At 43.1% G+C, this 13,587-nt stretch overlaps 1 pseudogene across 1 annotated transcript; it reads left to right on the top strand.

The window, feature by feature from the left end:
* The first annotated feature begins 1,204 nt into the window (after positions 1 to 1,204).
* On the top strand, positions 1,205 to 2,331 carry LOC113620155 (archaemetzincin-2 pseudogene; annotated as a pseudogene). Its single transcript, XR_003432685.1, has one exon. The product of XR_003432685.1 is annotated as an archaemetzincin-2 pseudogene (transcript).
* Positions 2,332 to 13,587: the final 11,256 nt, after the last annotated feature.

The following is a 13,587-nucleotide window of genomic DNA, read 5'->3' as shown; positions in this document are numbered from 1 at the left end:
CCCGAATAGCCAAAACAATCTTGAGAAAGAAAAATGGAGCTGGAGGAATCAGACTCCTGGACTTCAGACTATACTACAAAGCTACAGTAATCAAGACAGTATGGTACTGGCACAAAAACAGAAATATAGCTCAATGGAACAGGATAGAAAGACCAGTGATAAACCCACACACGTATGGTCACCTTATCTTTGATAAGGGAGGCAAGAGTGTATAGTGGAGAAAAGACAGCCTTTTCAATAAGTGGTGCTGGGAAAACTGGACAGCTACATGTAAAAGAATGAAATTAGAACACTTCCTAACACCATACATAAAAATAAACTCAAAATGGATTAAAGACCTAAATATAAGGCCAGACACTATAAAACTCTTAGAGAAAAACATAGGCAGAACACTCTATGACATAAATCACAGCAAGATCCTTTTTGACCCACCTCCTAGAGAAATGGAAATAAAAACAAAAATAAACAAATGGGACCTAATGAAACTTCAAAGCTTTTGCACAGCAAAGGAAACCATAAACAAGACGAAAAGACAACCTTCAGAATGGGAGAGAATATTTGCAAATGAAGCAACTGACAAAGGATTAATCTCCAAAATATACAAGCAGCTCGTGAAGATCAATATCAAAAAAACAAACAATCCAATCTAAATATGGGTGGAAGACCTAAACAGACATTTCTCCAAAGAAGATATACAGATTGCCAACAAACACATGAAAGGATGCTCAACATCATTAATCATTAGAGAAATGCAAATCAAAACCACAATGAGGTATCACCTGCACACCGGTCAGAAAGGCCATCATCAAAAAATCTACAGGCATTAAATGCTGGAGAGGGTTTAGTGAAAAGGGAACCCTCCTGCACTGTTGGTGGGAATTTAAATTTTAATTTAAATTAAATTGATACAGCCACTATGGAGAACAGTATGGCGGTTCCTTAACTAAAAATAGAACTACCATACGACCCAGCAATCCCACTACTGGGCATATACCCTGAGAAAACCATAATTCAAAAAGAGACATGCAGCGCGAAGGGGCGGGGCACGGTGTCGGGCACAGGGCACAGTGCAGGGCAAGGCGCAGGGCGGGTGACGTCGACGCCCGGCGGGAAGACAGTGATGGCGTGAGGGTGACGGGGGTGAAGGCACCCGCACCACGTGCTCCTGACCGGACCCAGACATGCCGGTTCTGGTGAGGCAGAAACTTGAGAGGAGCCGTCCTCTCCCTGAAGCCTCGTGGTGGAACAGCTGTCTGACCCGTTCAAAAGGGAAGGATGAAATCTCTTCACAGGCACGCGATGTGAATGGAAGAGGCCTGTCACTATGCGAACAGTACGGCACTCTGAACACAGACTAAAGACAGCTCTCATCTCAAAGAACCCAGCGCTTGTGTCACAGTATGAGAAGTTAGATGCTGGGGAAAAGCGTCTGATGGACGAAGCCTTCCGGCCAAACAGATCTCTTTGGACCCATTATTTTGCATTCGCAGTCAGACTGGATAACCTCCCATCCTGAGGCTCCCCAAGACTTTGAAGAGTTTTTCAATGATCCTTACAGAAAGACACCTTCTCCACAGAAGCACAATATTTATATACAGTGCATTGGATTGCTAGGAAACACCAGAAGTATCAGTGAAGAATATGTGAAATGGCTCAAGGGCTACTGTGAAGCATTTTTCTATGGCTTGACGGTAAAACTCCTAGAACCAGTTCCTGTCTCTGCAACGAGATGTTCCTTTAGAATCAATGATAACACGCAGAACCTACGGATTCATGCAGGGCAGATCCTGAAGGTCTTAAAAAAGAAGAAACTTGAAGATGCTTTTTGTGTTGTGGGAATAACAATGATCGATCTTTACCCAAGAGACTCCTGGAATTTTGTCTTTGGACAGGCCTCTTTGACAGATGGTGTGGAGATACTCAGCTTTGCCAGGTGCGGCAGTGATTTTTACAGCTCACACTACAAAGGCAAACTGAAGAAGCTGCAGAAGAAATCTTCAAGTGACTACTCAGTTTTTGATAATTATTATGTTCCTGAAGTGACTAGTGTTTTGCTGCTTTGGTCCTATAAGACTTTAACCCATGAGATTGGACATATCTATGGACTTCAGCACTGCCAGTGGCTCGCATGCCTGACGCAAGGCTCCAACCACTTGGAAGAAGCTGACTAGCGTCCCCTCGACCTTTGCCCCATCTGTTTACGCAGAGTGCTATCGGCTTCCACCTTAAAGACAGATACAAAGGGACACGGGTTCCAGCCCTGGCCCGGGAAGATCCCACATGCCGCGGAGCAACTAAGCCCGTGCGCCACAACTACTGAGCCTGCACTCTAGAGCCCGTGAGCCACAACTACTGAGCCCATGAGCCACAACTACTGAAGCCCGCGCGCCTAGAGCCCGTGCTCTGCAACAAGAGAAGCCACTGCAATGAGAAGCTCATCCACAATGAAGAGTAACCCCCGCTTGCAGCAACTAGAGAAAGCCCACGGGCAGCAATGAAGACCCAACGCAGTCAAAAATAAATTAAATAAATAAATAACAAATTTACTTTAAAAAAAAAGACATGCACCATAATATTCATTGCAGCAGTAGTTACAATAGCCAGACATGGAAGCAACCTAAGTGTCCATCAACAGATGAATGGCTAAAGAAGATGTGGCACATATATACAATGGAATATTACTTGGCCATAAAAGGAAATGAAATTGAGTTATTTGGAGTGAGGTAGATGGACCTAGAGTCTCTCGTACAGAGTGAAGTAAGTCAGAAAGAGAAAAACAAATACCATATGCTAATACATATATATGGAACCTAAAAAAAACTGGTTCTGAAGAACCTATGGGCAGGACAGGAATAAAGACACAGATGTAGAGAATAGGCTTGAGGACACGGGAAGGGAGAAGGGTCAGCTGGGACGAAGTGAGAGAGTAGTACTGACATATATACACTACCAAGTAAAATAGATAGCTAGTGGGAAGCAGATGCATGGCACAGGGAGATCAGCTCGGTGCTTTGCAACCACCTAGAAGGGTGGGATAAGGAGGGTGGGAGGGAGATGCAAGAGGGAGGGGATATGGGGTATACATATGCATATAGCTGTTTCACTTTGTTATACAGCAGAAACTAACACAACACTGTAAAGCAATTATACTCCAATAAAGATGTTAAAAAAAAAAAAGGCAAGAAATGAGTAATAAAAGAACAAAGCACAAGAGGACAGATAGGAGAGAAATAGCAAGTGTTAGACTTAAACTGTATCATTAACTATTAATTATTTTAAATGTCAATGGTCTATGATCCAATTAAAAGACAAAGTTTGTCAGAGCAAATAAAAACACAGAAACCAGCTAAATGCTATTAACCAGAGCCACACATTAGAGAGAAAGATGAGGAAGATTGAAAAATAAAAGGATGAGAAAAGATATCCTACCCAAATACTAATCAAAGTAAATCTGATGTTGTGAAATTAATATCAGACAAAGTAGATGTTGAGGTAAGCAGTATTGCTAGAGGTTAAAGGGGACATTTCATAATTAAACATATTTTAAAACATTACCCGTTTCTATCTTCCTTTCTTTTGTTAAGTGCTATAATTTTCTAATAATAGAATAACTATATTCAGGTAAGATGATTCCAAAATGCTGTGTCATTTCAAGCACAAAAATATGATGAAACTAATTTTAAAAAAATTATTGCCCATCTATGCATGCCATTAGACTTTTAAGAGTGACATCTTTAAAAATGTTAGGACTATTACATTTGCTGATCACCAAAGATTTTATTTGTTCCTATATAGCATTAATGTGCAAAACTACTTATTGCATCTGTCCTGTTTAATAGTCTGCTTCCCTTTCCTCTTTATTCTTCTGAAGTCACGGGTAATGAGTTCACTCAGAAAACAGGAGTGAGTTAGCACTCATCAGCTATTATGTGTCTTGATGAGAGTTCGGACATTACCTGTCTTTAAAAAAATAACTACTGTAGCTTCACGTTCAGCTATTTTTTTCTGGACATGCATCTAGCTTCTAATATACCCTTAAACAGAAGGTAATAAATGTAAAGCTATAGAACTTTGTATAAATGTCAGGTTCTGTGATTATTTTTCAACAAACTCAGAACGCCATCATTCAGAAACCACATATGATTCAGTGAGGTGCTTTTGCTCATAAAAACCATTTAGTTTCTCTCGGGGAGCTGTAGCCAGAGGAAAAGACACTCTCTAAACATTGAACCAGGAGCTGTTCAGCTAGAACACTGTAGAGGACACACAGAATGTGTCCATCTTTCAACAACTTCATTTGAATCAGAACGAGTAACAAAACAACAACAAAATGGAGGGGCCGTCATTTCCAAGCTTTGATGTCTTATAAGCTGGTGGAGCTAAAATTTACTGTAACTGTAGGCACACTGAAACCGGGACATCTGAGAAGGCATGGCCACGGTGTAAGGCCCTCAGAGGAGGGAGTGGTTATCAAAACGCAGAGGAAGCATCCTGTGCAGAGAGGAGCTAAGACTTTTGGTTGGTGGAGCAGGAGCGAGCTGGGGAGGGGAGCAGAAAAACCTTTGCCTTACTCTCCTTCCTTTTTCACACCTCCTGCCAATAATCTCTACTGGCCAAACACAATGGGAAACCAGCAAGCAAGTTGGTGCAGCCTTTGTGGGAACAGAGTAAGATGGAGAAGTGTATAGAGAGGATCTGGAGGAGCACAGGGAAACTCTGGCACCGGGGCTGTCGCAACTGTCTAGATGAGACCACTTACTGAATTTGAATCTCAGCTCTGCCATAAACTGTGTGCTGTTTGACTTTGTGGAAGATGCTTAACTGCTCTGAGCCGCAGTGTCCTATTCTGTTAAAATGAGAGGAATATCCTTACCTCACAGATTATTGTGAGGATAAGGTTAACGTGTGTCATTTAGTGCAGTGCCTGGCACACAGTAAGTGCTAGATAAATAAGTTACTTTCCCTTCTTCGTTGAACTTATACTCTTCTTGCCTCTTTTAAGCTAAGCCTAGAGATCTACTTTCTTTTTAACATTAGCATGCTTTAGAAAGATCCTCTTATTCGTAAAGGCCCTGGGGAAGTGTTAGGATCATTCCTATGTCAGATACATTACAGTTATAATTGCTTTGGATCATGGTATTATTTAAGCAGAAAAACATTTATTTTTAATTCTTCAGAAATGCTGTGCACACTACAAGGGACTAATTTGGCCCTTAGCAAATAATTCAACATAAATTACCACCTATTTACCAGAAGCAGCAGTTTATTTCCTAGGACCACTAGACACTGACATCAGCTGTACCCTATTTGTTTGTGTCAGGTAATGCGATACTCTGCATACAGAACACTTCATTGGATAGCCTTTGGGGGAAGCTCAGAAGATTTTCTATAGGCCAATTGCTCATTCCAAGGATTAGAAGAACATTTCTTATTGTAAACTACACACAGATTTGCCAGGTCATTTCCAAGTTCTGATGGAAAGTCTATAATGTATTCTTATAGTCATCTAATGTCTTTATCCATGATCCCTCAGGCTGGAATGTTTTCTGCTATTCCATTCACCCAGAGTAATTCTAAAACAATGATGGTTGCCCTGCTGACTGGGCCTCCAGAGGAGTCTGGAGCATGCCCAGACTACAGGTTTTCCCTGTGGGGTGCTCTGATGAGGTGCGGCGGGGGGGGGGGGGGGGGGGGGGACACTGAATGTACTGAGTGCAGTGTTGAGAAAGACCCACAAAATGATAATAATGCTTACATGTGTATCCACTTCCCACTTAGCAATTTCACAGCCATTATGCCAGTTGAGGTGGGTAGGATAATTACCTGCTTGCTCTTTTCAGATGAGAAAACTGACTTTCAGGGATGTTAAGTAGCTTGCCCAAGGCCTTCCAACAATTTGGGTTGACACAAGGATTAGAATATAGGTCTAAAGAACTTGTCTAGGGATGAAAAAGCAAACTTACATCCCAGAGTCACTTGCTAACTGCCTGGTCCCTGTAAAAGAATGAAACAAAGACCACCAGAGCTTTAACAGTAAAAATAAAAAAGCAGAGTAAAGTTTATTTCTTTGCCTGACAAGAAAACACTCATCAGTTAAAAAAAAAAAAATTCAGCGACTAGTTTGCTGAGGGGAAAAAGTCAGAATTTGTAAGTGCTTTAGAAAGGTAGAGGGGATTCAAGGTGGTCATGCTAAGTAAGCGTTGAAAACTAATTCTTTGGATAGAATGGAGCCAAACTAATTCTTTGGATAGAATGGTTCCCATGATCAACGTGATCCATTAAAACAAGCCCCACTGTCCATTGATATGGAGAGTCTTTAGTTAGGCCCAGTGAGGGTCTGGTTGAGGGCTCACTAGAAGTTGACGTTCCTTTTTCAGCTTCAGCTGGTTACAATAGTTAAAGACGGCATTCAGTTTTGACATCTTCTCAAACTCTCAAAATTCTCAAATATTTATCGGAATTACTCAGAGGGCTTGCTGAAACAGATTGCTGGGCCTAACCCCAGAGTTTCTGATTCAGTAGGTTTGGCATAAAGCCTGTATTTCTAACAGGTTCCCAAATGAAGTTTTGTGGCTGTCCAGGGTCCATGATTTGAGAACTACTATCCCAGACACATGATGCTATAAAGGAGGGGTTTTCATTTTATACCTCTTTGATATCAACGTCCTCTTTGGGATCTAACTACCAGATGACTCCTTTGCACCCAGGAGGGACGGAGGTCTCTTCTGATAATAACCTTCATGTTCAACTTACAGAAGACCTGCCTCTTCTTCCATCAATAGTTTTCAGAGGAACTATTTTTATGGGGGAGGAGGGGATAAAGAAATTGCTCATAAAATCTAAAGTCAACACACCTTCATACCACAAACTTTATGTATTTATTTCCCTTCCTGGTGGGGAATCAGTAGTGAATTATTTGACTTGCCTTTTTAAAAAATAGCATTACATGCATTGATTCAATCTCATTACATTTAGTTTGCTTTTATTACCTTACCCTCCCTGATCAGTAATCACATTTTTCCATCCTCATAACCTTTTCCCATCTGATTTTTGATGAGTGTACAATCTGATTTATTTCTGCTGTGATTCAACCTTACACTTCTCCAAGCTTACAATTCTCCTTGTAAGAATCCAGTGTTCTCCATTTACACCTTCACTGTTCCTTTGTTAGGCACATATCCTAAGTAAATAGTAGTTATTTGTGTACCTGTTTGTGTCTTCCAGTGGACTGGTGTCTACAGAGAGAAGGAGCTTATTAGAAGGCTTTGTTTTCCTCATACCACTAGTCCAGGCCCTACTCATAATAGGTGCTTAATAAATACTGGTTTCAATTTGTTGCCAGGTCTTAATGAGATATGCCTTAGCTGATTCTTCTTTTTTAATTCATATAAGTAAAATTCACACTTTTTGGCATACAGTTCTGCATCATGACAAACATAAAAAGCCCTGTAACCACCACCACAATTAAAATACAGAACAGTTCCATAACCCTAAAAGACTCCATCATACATGCTGCCTCTTTGTAGTCAAAAACTCCCCTTTCCCTTAGTCCCTGGAGACCACTGGTCCATTCTTTGTCCCTGTAGTTTTGCCCTTCCTGATTGTTATATAAAGGGAATGGTGCAGTGTGTAGCCTTTGGATATGGCTTAGTTCACTTAGAAAAGTGCTTTTGAGAGTCATCCATTTCAGTGACTGTATCAGTAGTTAATTCTTTGTTGCTGAGTAGTGTTCCACTGTATGGATGTTCCACAGTTTGTTCATCCATTCACTAGCTGAAGGACCTTTGGGTTGTTTCCAGTTGTAAATATTTGCATACAGGTTTTGGGTGAACATAAGTTTTCATTTCTCTTGGATAAATAACTAAGAGTGGGATTGTGGGGTAATATGATAAATCTGTGTTTAACTTTTTAAGAAACTGCCGGAGTTTCTTATAAGGTAGCTGTACCACTTATCAGCAATATATGAGTTCCTGTAACTTTGTCAGTTTGTTTTGCTTTAGACATTCTAATAGATGTATGGTATTTTGTCATTGTGGTACTAATCTGCATTTCCCTAACAAGTAATGATACTGAGCACCTTTTCATGTGCTTATTTGCCATCCATGAATTATCTTCTTTAATGAAATATCTGTTCGAATCTTCTGCCTATTTTTTAATTGAGTTGTTTGCTTTCTTACTGTTGAGTTTTGAGAGTTCCTTATATATTTTGGATAAAAATCCTTTGTCAGATATGTGATATGGAAATATTTCCCCCAGTCTATAACTTAACTTTACAAAGCTTTAAATTTTGATCAAATTCCATTTATTAATTTTTTTCTTTTGGGAATCATGCTTTTGCTACTCTAAGAACTCTGTGGCTAACTTAAACTCACAAAGATTTTCTCCTATGTTTTCTTCTCAAAGTTTTATAGTTGTACCTTCTTATTTAGGCCCATGATCCATTTTGAGTTAATTTTTGTATAAGTTTGGAGCATGGTTTAAGGTTCACCTTTATGCATTTGGGCATCCAATTGTTCCTGCATCTTTTGTTGAAACAACTGTCCTTCCATTGAATTGCATTTGCCCTTTTGTCAAAACCCAATAGACCATATTTGTGTGGGTCTATTTCTGGATTCTCTATTCTGTGTTACTGATCTGTATACGTATCTTTTTACCAATACCACACAGTTTTTATTTAAAAAGACTTTTTAGGGCTTCCCTGGTGGCACAGTGGTTGAGAGTCTCCCTGCCGATTTAGGGGACACGGGTTCATGCCCCGGTCGGGGAAGATCCCACATGCTGCAGATCGGCTGGGCCCGTGAGCCATGGCCGCTGAGCCTGCGCGTCCGGAGCCTGTGCTCCGCAACGGGAGAGGCCACAACAGTGAGAGGCCCGTGTACCGCAAAAAAAAAAGAAAAAAGAAAAAAAAAACCATAAAAAGACTTTTTAGGAAGTCTTGTAACCAGGTACTAAGAATCCTTCAACCTTGATTTTTTCCAAAATTGTTTTTATTACCAACCCTCCCTAGTCGGTCCCCAACAAGGGTCTTTCTGCCTGGTGTCACTCATGCCAATAGAATGAGACCCAGTTCGGTTCAGAAGCAAAGGAAATCTTTATTCTTCGATCAAAGATTGGAGATGTGAGCTCACGCTCTAGAGCACATGCTCTCCCCAAAAAAGGCCAGCAGTGGGCGGGGCTGCTTTATATGGATCGCCTCCGTGGGGGAAGGGGGCGGAGCTCTTGCTTGGCAGATGCAGCTGTGCTGCTCACGCTCCAGACCACAGTGCGGGCCCAGCGTCTCTGCACACGGTCCACCGGCTCTGGCGCTGGCGCTGGTGCTGGTGCTGCCGCTGCCGCCATCTTGAATTGAGTCAGGTGCAGCGTCCCTGCACTCGGCCTGCTGAGCTGAGGTATTGGCGCAGCCATTTCACACTAGGAACTCTGGTCTGAAGTGCTGGGTGCAAAGCATCTGCACGCTGCCCGCCCCCCGCCCCCCATGAGCAAGTGAAACTAGACAAAGCACAAAGGAAAAGAAAAAGGTAAGACTTTATCTTACTACCCAGCTTCTATTTTTATTGCCTGGGAATTGTTAATGGGCTTTGCCAGTGGCAAATCTCTCCTCTGTCTTTTGTCCTGCTCCTCATTCTTGAGGGTACTGAGGGGTGCAGGTCCATCTTCTGTAACTGCTTTCTGCTGAGGGCAAGGAGCGGAACTTCTCCTCAGCTGCTTTTAGATACATTTGATGGTCACCAGACGTCAGCCCTGACTGTTGGTATCCCTGAGTGACCACCTTTTGTCTAACCTTTTGGAGACAAAGGGCACCAGACAGTTTGAAAAAGTAGTGGTTACCAGTGGGGAGAGGGAAGGGGGAGGGGCAATATAGGGGTACAGGAGTAAGAGGTACGAACTATTAGGTATAAAATAAGGTACAAGGATATATTGTACAATACGGGGAATATAGCCAATATTTTATAATAACTGTAAATGGAGTATAACCTTTAAAAATTGTGAATCACTACATTGTACACCTGTGACATATAATACTGGATATCAACTATACTTCAATAAAAATAAACAAATAAATAATACATGGCCCAAATACTAGCAAGAGAATAATGGTCACATGTCAATTTTCTTTCCTAAAAATGCAGGTATCTAGGTCTTTTGCCTGTAGGCAAAAGTGTGCCCTGATGTTGAGGGTCACTGCCATGGCCTGAATATCCCTGGTCACACTTTTGTTGTTTTTTGGAAGAGAAGCTTCGGGTCAGAGAGAGGTTCCCATGAGTAGTCAAGGGGATTCATTGCCCCAGGTTGTTTCTCCAGAGGTTGGGGCTCAGGGGCCTCTTTGCTAGAGTGTGATGTACCCATGGAGTGATCCCTGCAACTTCAGGTTGGAAAGGGTGGTTAAGATTACCAAGTGGAGTCTGTTCTCCTTAGGAGTGAGTTGGTCTTGCAGACTGCCAGCTTTCTAGGTTTTTAGGTTCACCCAGGCTCCTGGCCAGAAGAGGTGCAGGGCAAGGTCAGTGGGTGCAGGCAGCACTTGGTCTTACCATATTTCATGAGGGCTTTCATGGTTTCTCCTATCTGGAGGGTATTCTTGAGTTGTCCCATTTCAAGGGGGTTAAAGTGTCCCTTGTCTCAGGCTTGGGAATGGGTCTACCATACATGAGTTCAAATACACTAAACTTTAACCTATCTCTTGGAGTTAACCGAATACCGAGCAGGGCAATTAGAAGCAACTTAATCCAATTTTCTTGAGTTTCCTGACATAGCTTGGCTAAGGCCTGTTTCAAGGTCTGATTGGATCTCTCTACTATCCCTGGTGATTGGGGTCTCCAGGCTGAGTGCAAGGTCCATTTTATGCCCAGGGCACTCGTTATCCCCTTTGTCACTTGAGAGACAAATGCTGGACCATTATCACTTTGTAGGGATCCTGGGAGCCCAAACCTGGGGATTATCTCTTTTAGGAATAATTTAGCCACTTTGGCTGCCAGCAGAGAACACTTCTACCCACCCTGAAAACTATGCGATAGCACCAAGAAATACCTGAAGTTGCCTGATGCTCTCGGCATGACAGTGAAATCAACCTGCATTTTCTCCAGGATATGTTTCTCTGGTCTGATGGACCTTATGTGGGGACCTCTGGGGGGTCTGGTGCTGGGGTTGTTCACTGTGCAGATGGGGCAGGTCTCAACTATCCGACTGATTATACTTTTCACGCCAGGAGTTACCATGACCTCAAATGACCAATTATATAGGGCTTCTCTCCCATAGTGAGTTCCTTGATGAGCCTCCCTGACGGCTTGACAAGCTGCAGTTTAGGGAAAGAAGTATTGCCCATGTTCATCAGGTAGGCACACATGGCCTCCTGGATCTCTACTGAAGCTCCATTTTCAGGCTCTAATTCTTCCTTTGTATAGATTGGGGAATAATTGGATGGATCTGGCCTTCAAGGTATGAGGGGTCGTTGCCAAGTTACTGTTTCTAGGGCCACCCTTTGGGCAGTTGCGTCTTCCTTGTTTCCCTTTATAACCTCTGCATCCCCCTTTTGGTGACCCCCTGCAATGAATCACTGCCACTTTTTGGAAGCTGTACTGCTTCTAAGAGTGTCAGTATGCTTATGCCATGTTTCACCTGTTTATTCTCCACAGTAAGCATACCTCTTTCCTTCCAAATAGCCCCGTGTGTGTGTGTTTGTTTGTAGGATGACCTATGCATACTGAGAATCTGTGTAAACATTTAAGACCTTCCCTGACCTGAGCTCTAAGGCTCAAGTGAGGGCTGTCAGCTCAGCCTTTTGGGCTGAAGTCCCTGGGGGTAGTGCCTCTATGACTTTGGTCTGGGAGGTTAATGCGTGTCCTGCTAGCCTTTTACCCTCTCCCATAAAACTGCTCTGTGAACCATTCCTCTTCGACATTTGGGAAAGGATCACTTCCTAGGTCAGGGCAACTGGAATAGATAATGTGTATGGTTTCTACACAGTCATGCTCCAGGGGCCCCATTTCTATACAGTCACCCTCCAGGGTAGCAGGTGGCAGGATTTAGCATGTGTCAGGTTTTCATGGTAACAAGTGGGTTGTCTAAAAGCATAGCCTGGACTTGAATCGACCTTCTGGGGAATAACCGTTCTGTTCCCTTAGAAGTTACTAAAGTGTGAACCTGGTGTGGAGTCCATATAATGATTGGCTGACAAACGTTAACTTTCAGCCTCCTTTAGCAGGGTCGTAGTAGCTGCTACTGCCCAGAGGCAAGGAGGCCATCCCTTAGCAATCTGATCCAATTGTTTAGAGAAATAAGCAACCACCCCCGTAAGGGGTCCCATTTTTGAGCTAATATCCCAAGGGTGATTCCTCTTCTCTCGGGAATGAAAAGGTCAAAGGGTTTAGCTAAATCCGGGAGGACCAGGGCAGAGGCCTGAAATAATGGCTTTTTTAATTCTTGAAAGGCCCCTTGGCACTCTGAATTACATTCAAAAGGATCATCATCTTTTCCTTTGAACATTTCATATAGAGGCCTAGCCATCAGACCATAGTTAGGGGTCCAGATAGGGCAAAAACTGACCATCCCCAGGAAACCTCTAAGCTGTCTTCTAGTTTTAGGAGAGGCAGAACTGAAAATGGCTTATTTTCTTTCCTGGGGTAGGCTTCTCTGACCTTCTGTGAGAATGAAGCCTAGGTAGGTCACACTAGTTTGTGACCTATTGATGGGCCAACTTTCCCCGTCTCCCAGCTGGTATTGGGGCCGGGCTGTATTACATAGAAGACCGAATGTTTCTGCAGGATGCACCCTAACAGGCTGTCCTTCGGTATAGTGGACGTTTGGTTCCCCATACCTTAGATGCTCTGTTTTGGATTTGTCTCCCACTACTGAGGGGGCGGTTGGAGTGATTTATTGGCACACATTTGGCACGTGATTTGACCCGAATAAGATTTCCAGTTCAGGAAATTTGGAACCAGCACTAAACTGTTAATGGATTCCTCAAAAGACCAAAATACAAGATGTCCAAATGGCATGGCCTCGATATAACTGGGGGTCCCCCTTGAATTTGTAACGGCCTGTGCTTGAGATAGTTAGTCCCCCCTCAGTCAGAACATCCCAGAGGAAGTTAGACAGGGCCACCTCTGGGCCAGAGCAGCTTAGCCACATTAGTTCCTGACCCACCTGGTCCGTTAGGGAGTGGCACAGCTATCTGAGGCAGCGGTCTTCTCTTTCCTCCTTTTGGCCAAAAAGTTTTCTGACTTCTCATCAGGTGAGAGCTAAAGACATGAGGGGTTCCCATAGGGTACTCACCGGATCACTGGGGAGGGGAGCCCCTGGAACCTCGGTCAATAAAGAATCGCCCAAGGTTCGCCTCATAGGCAGAAGAGGGCAGAGGTCAGGTGGTGGGTGTTTCCTGTTCTTGTCAGCAGCTCACAGGGCTTCCCGATAAAGGAGTTCCTGGTCTTATGAGTGGCTCACAGGGCTCCCCAGCCCAGGCTCCCCAGCCCATTTCAGAGAAACTAGTGCTGGAATTGGTCAAGTCACCAGTCGCACACCTACACTGGGACCCTTTCTCACTCAGGCATCCCTCATGGCTTTCCCTGAACAACTCATTCCGTTTTGTCAGGC

The sequence above is a fragment of the Aethalodelphis obliquidens genome, unplaced genomic scaffold (genome assembly GCF_003676395.1).
Source record: "Aethalodelphis obliquidens isolate GAN/ISIS:26980383/991018 unplaced genomic scaffold, ASM367639v1 scaffold1, whole genome shotgun sequence".
Taxonomy (NCBI): Eukaryota; Metazoa; Chordata; class Mammalia; order Artiodactyla; family Delphinidae; genus Aethalodelphis; species Aethalodelphis obliquidens.
The sequence above is the reverse complement of the archived record's forward strand: the minus strand, read 5'-3'. Positions and strand labels throughout refer to the sequence as shown.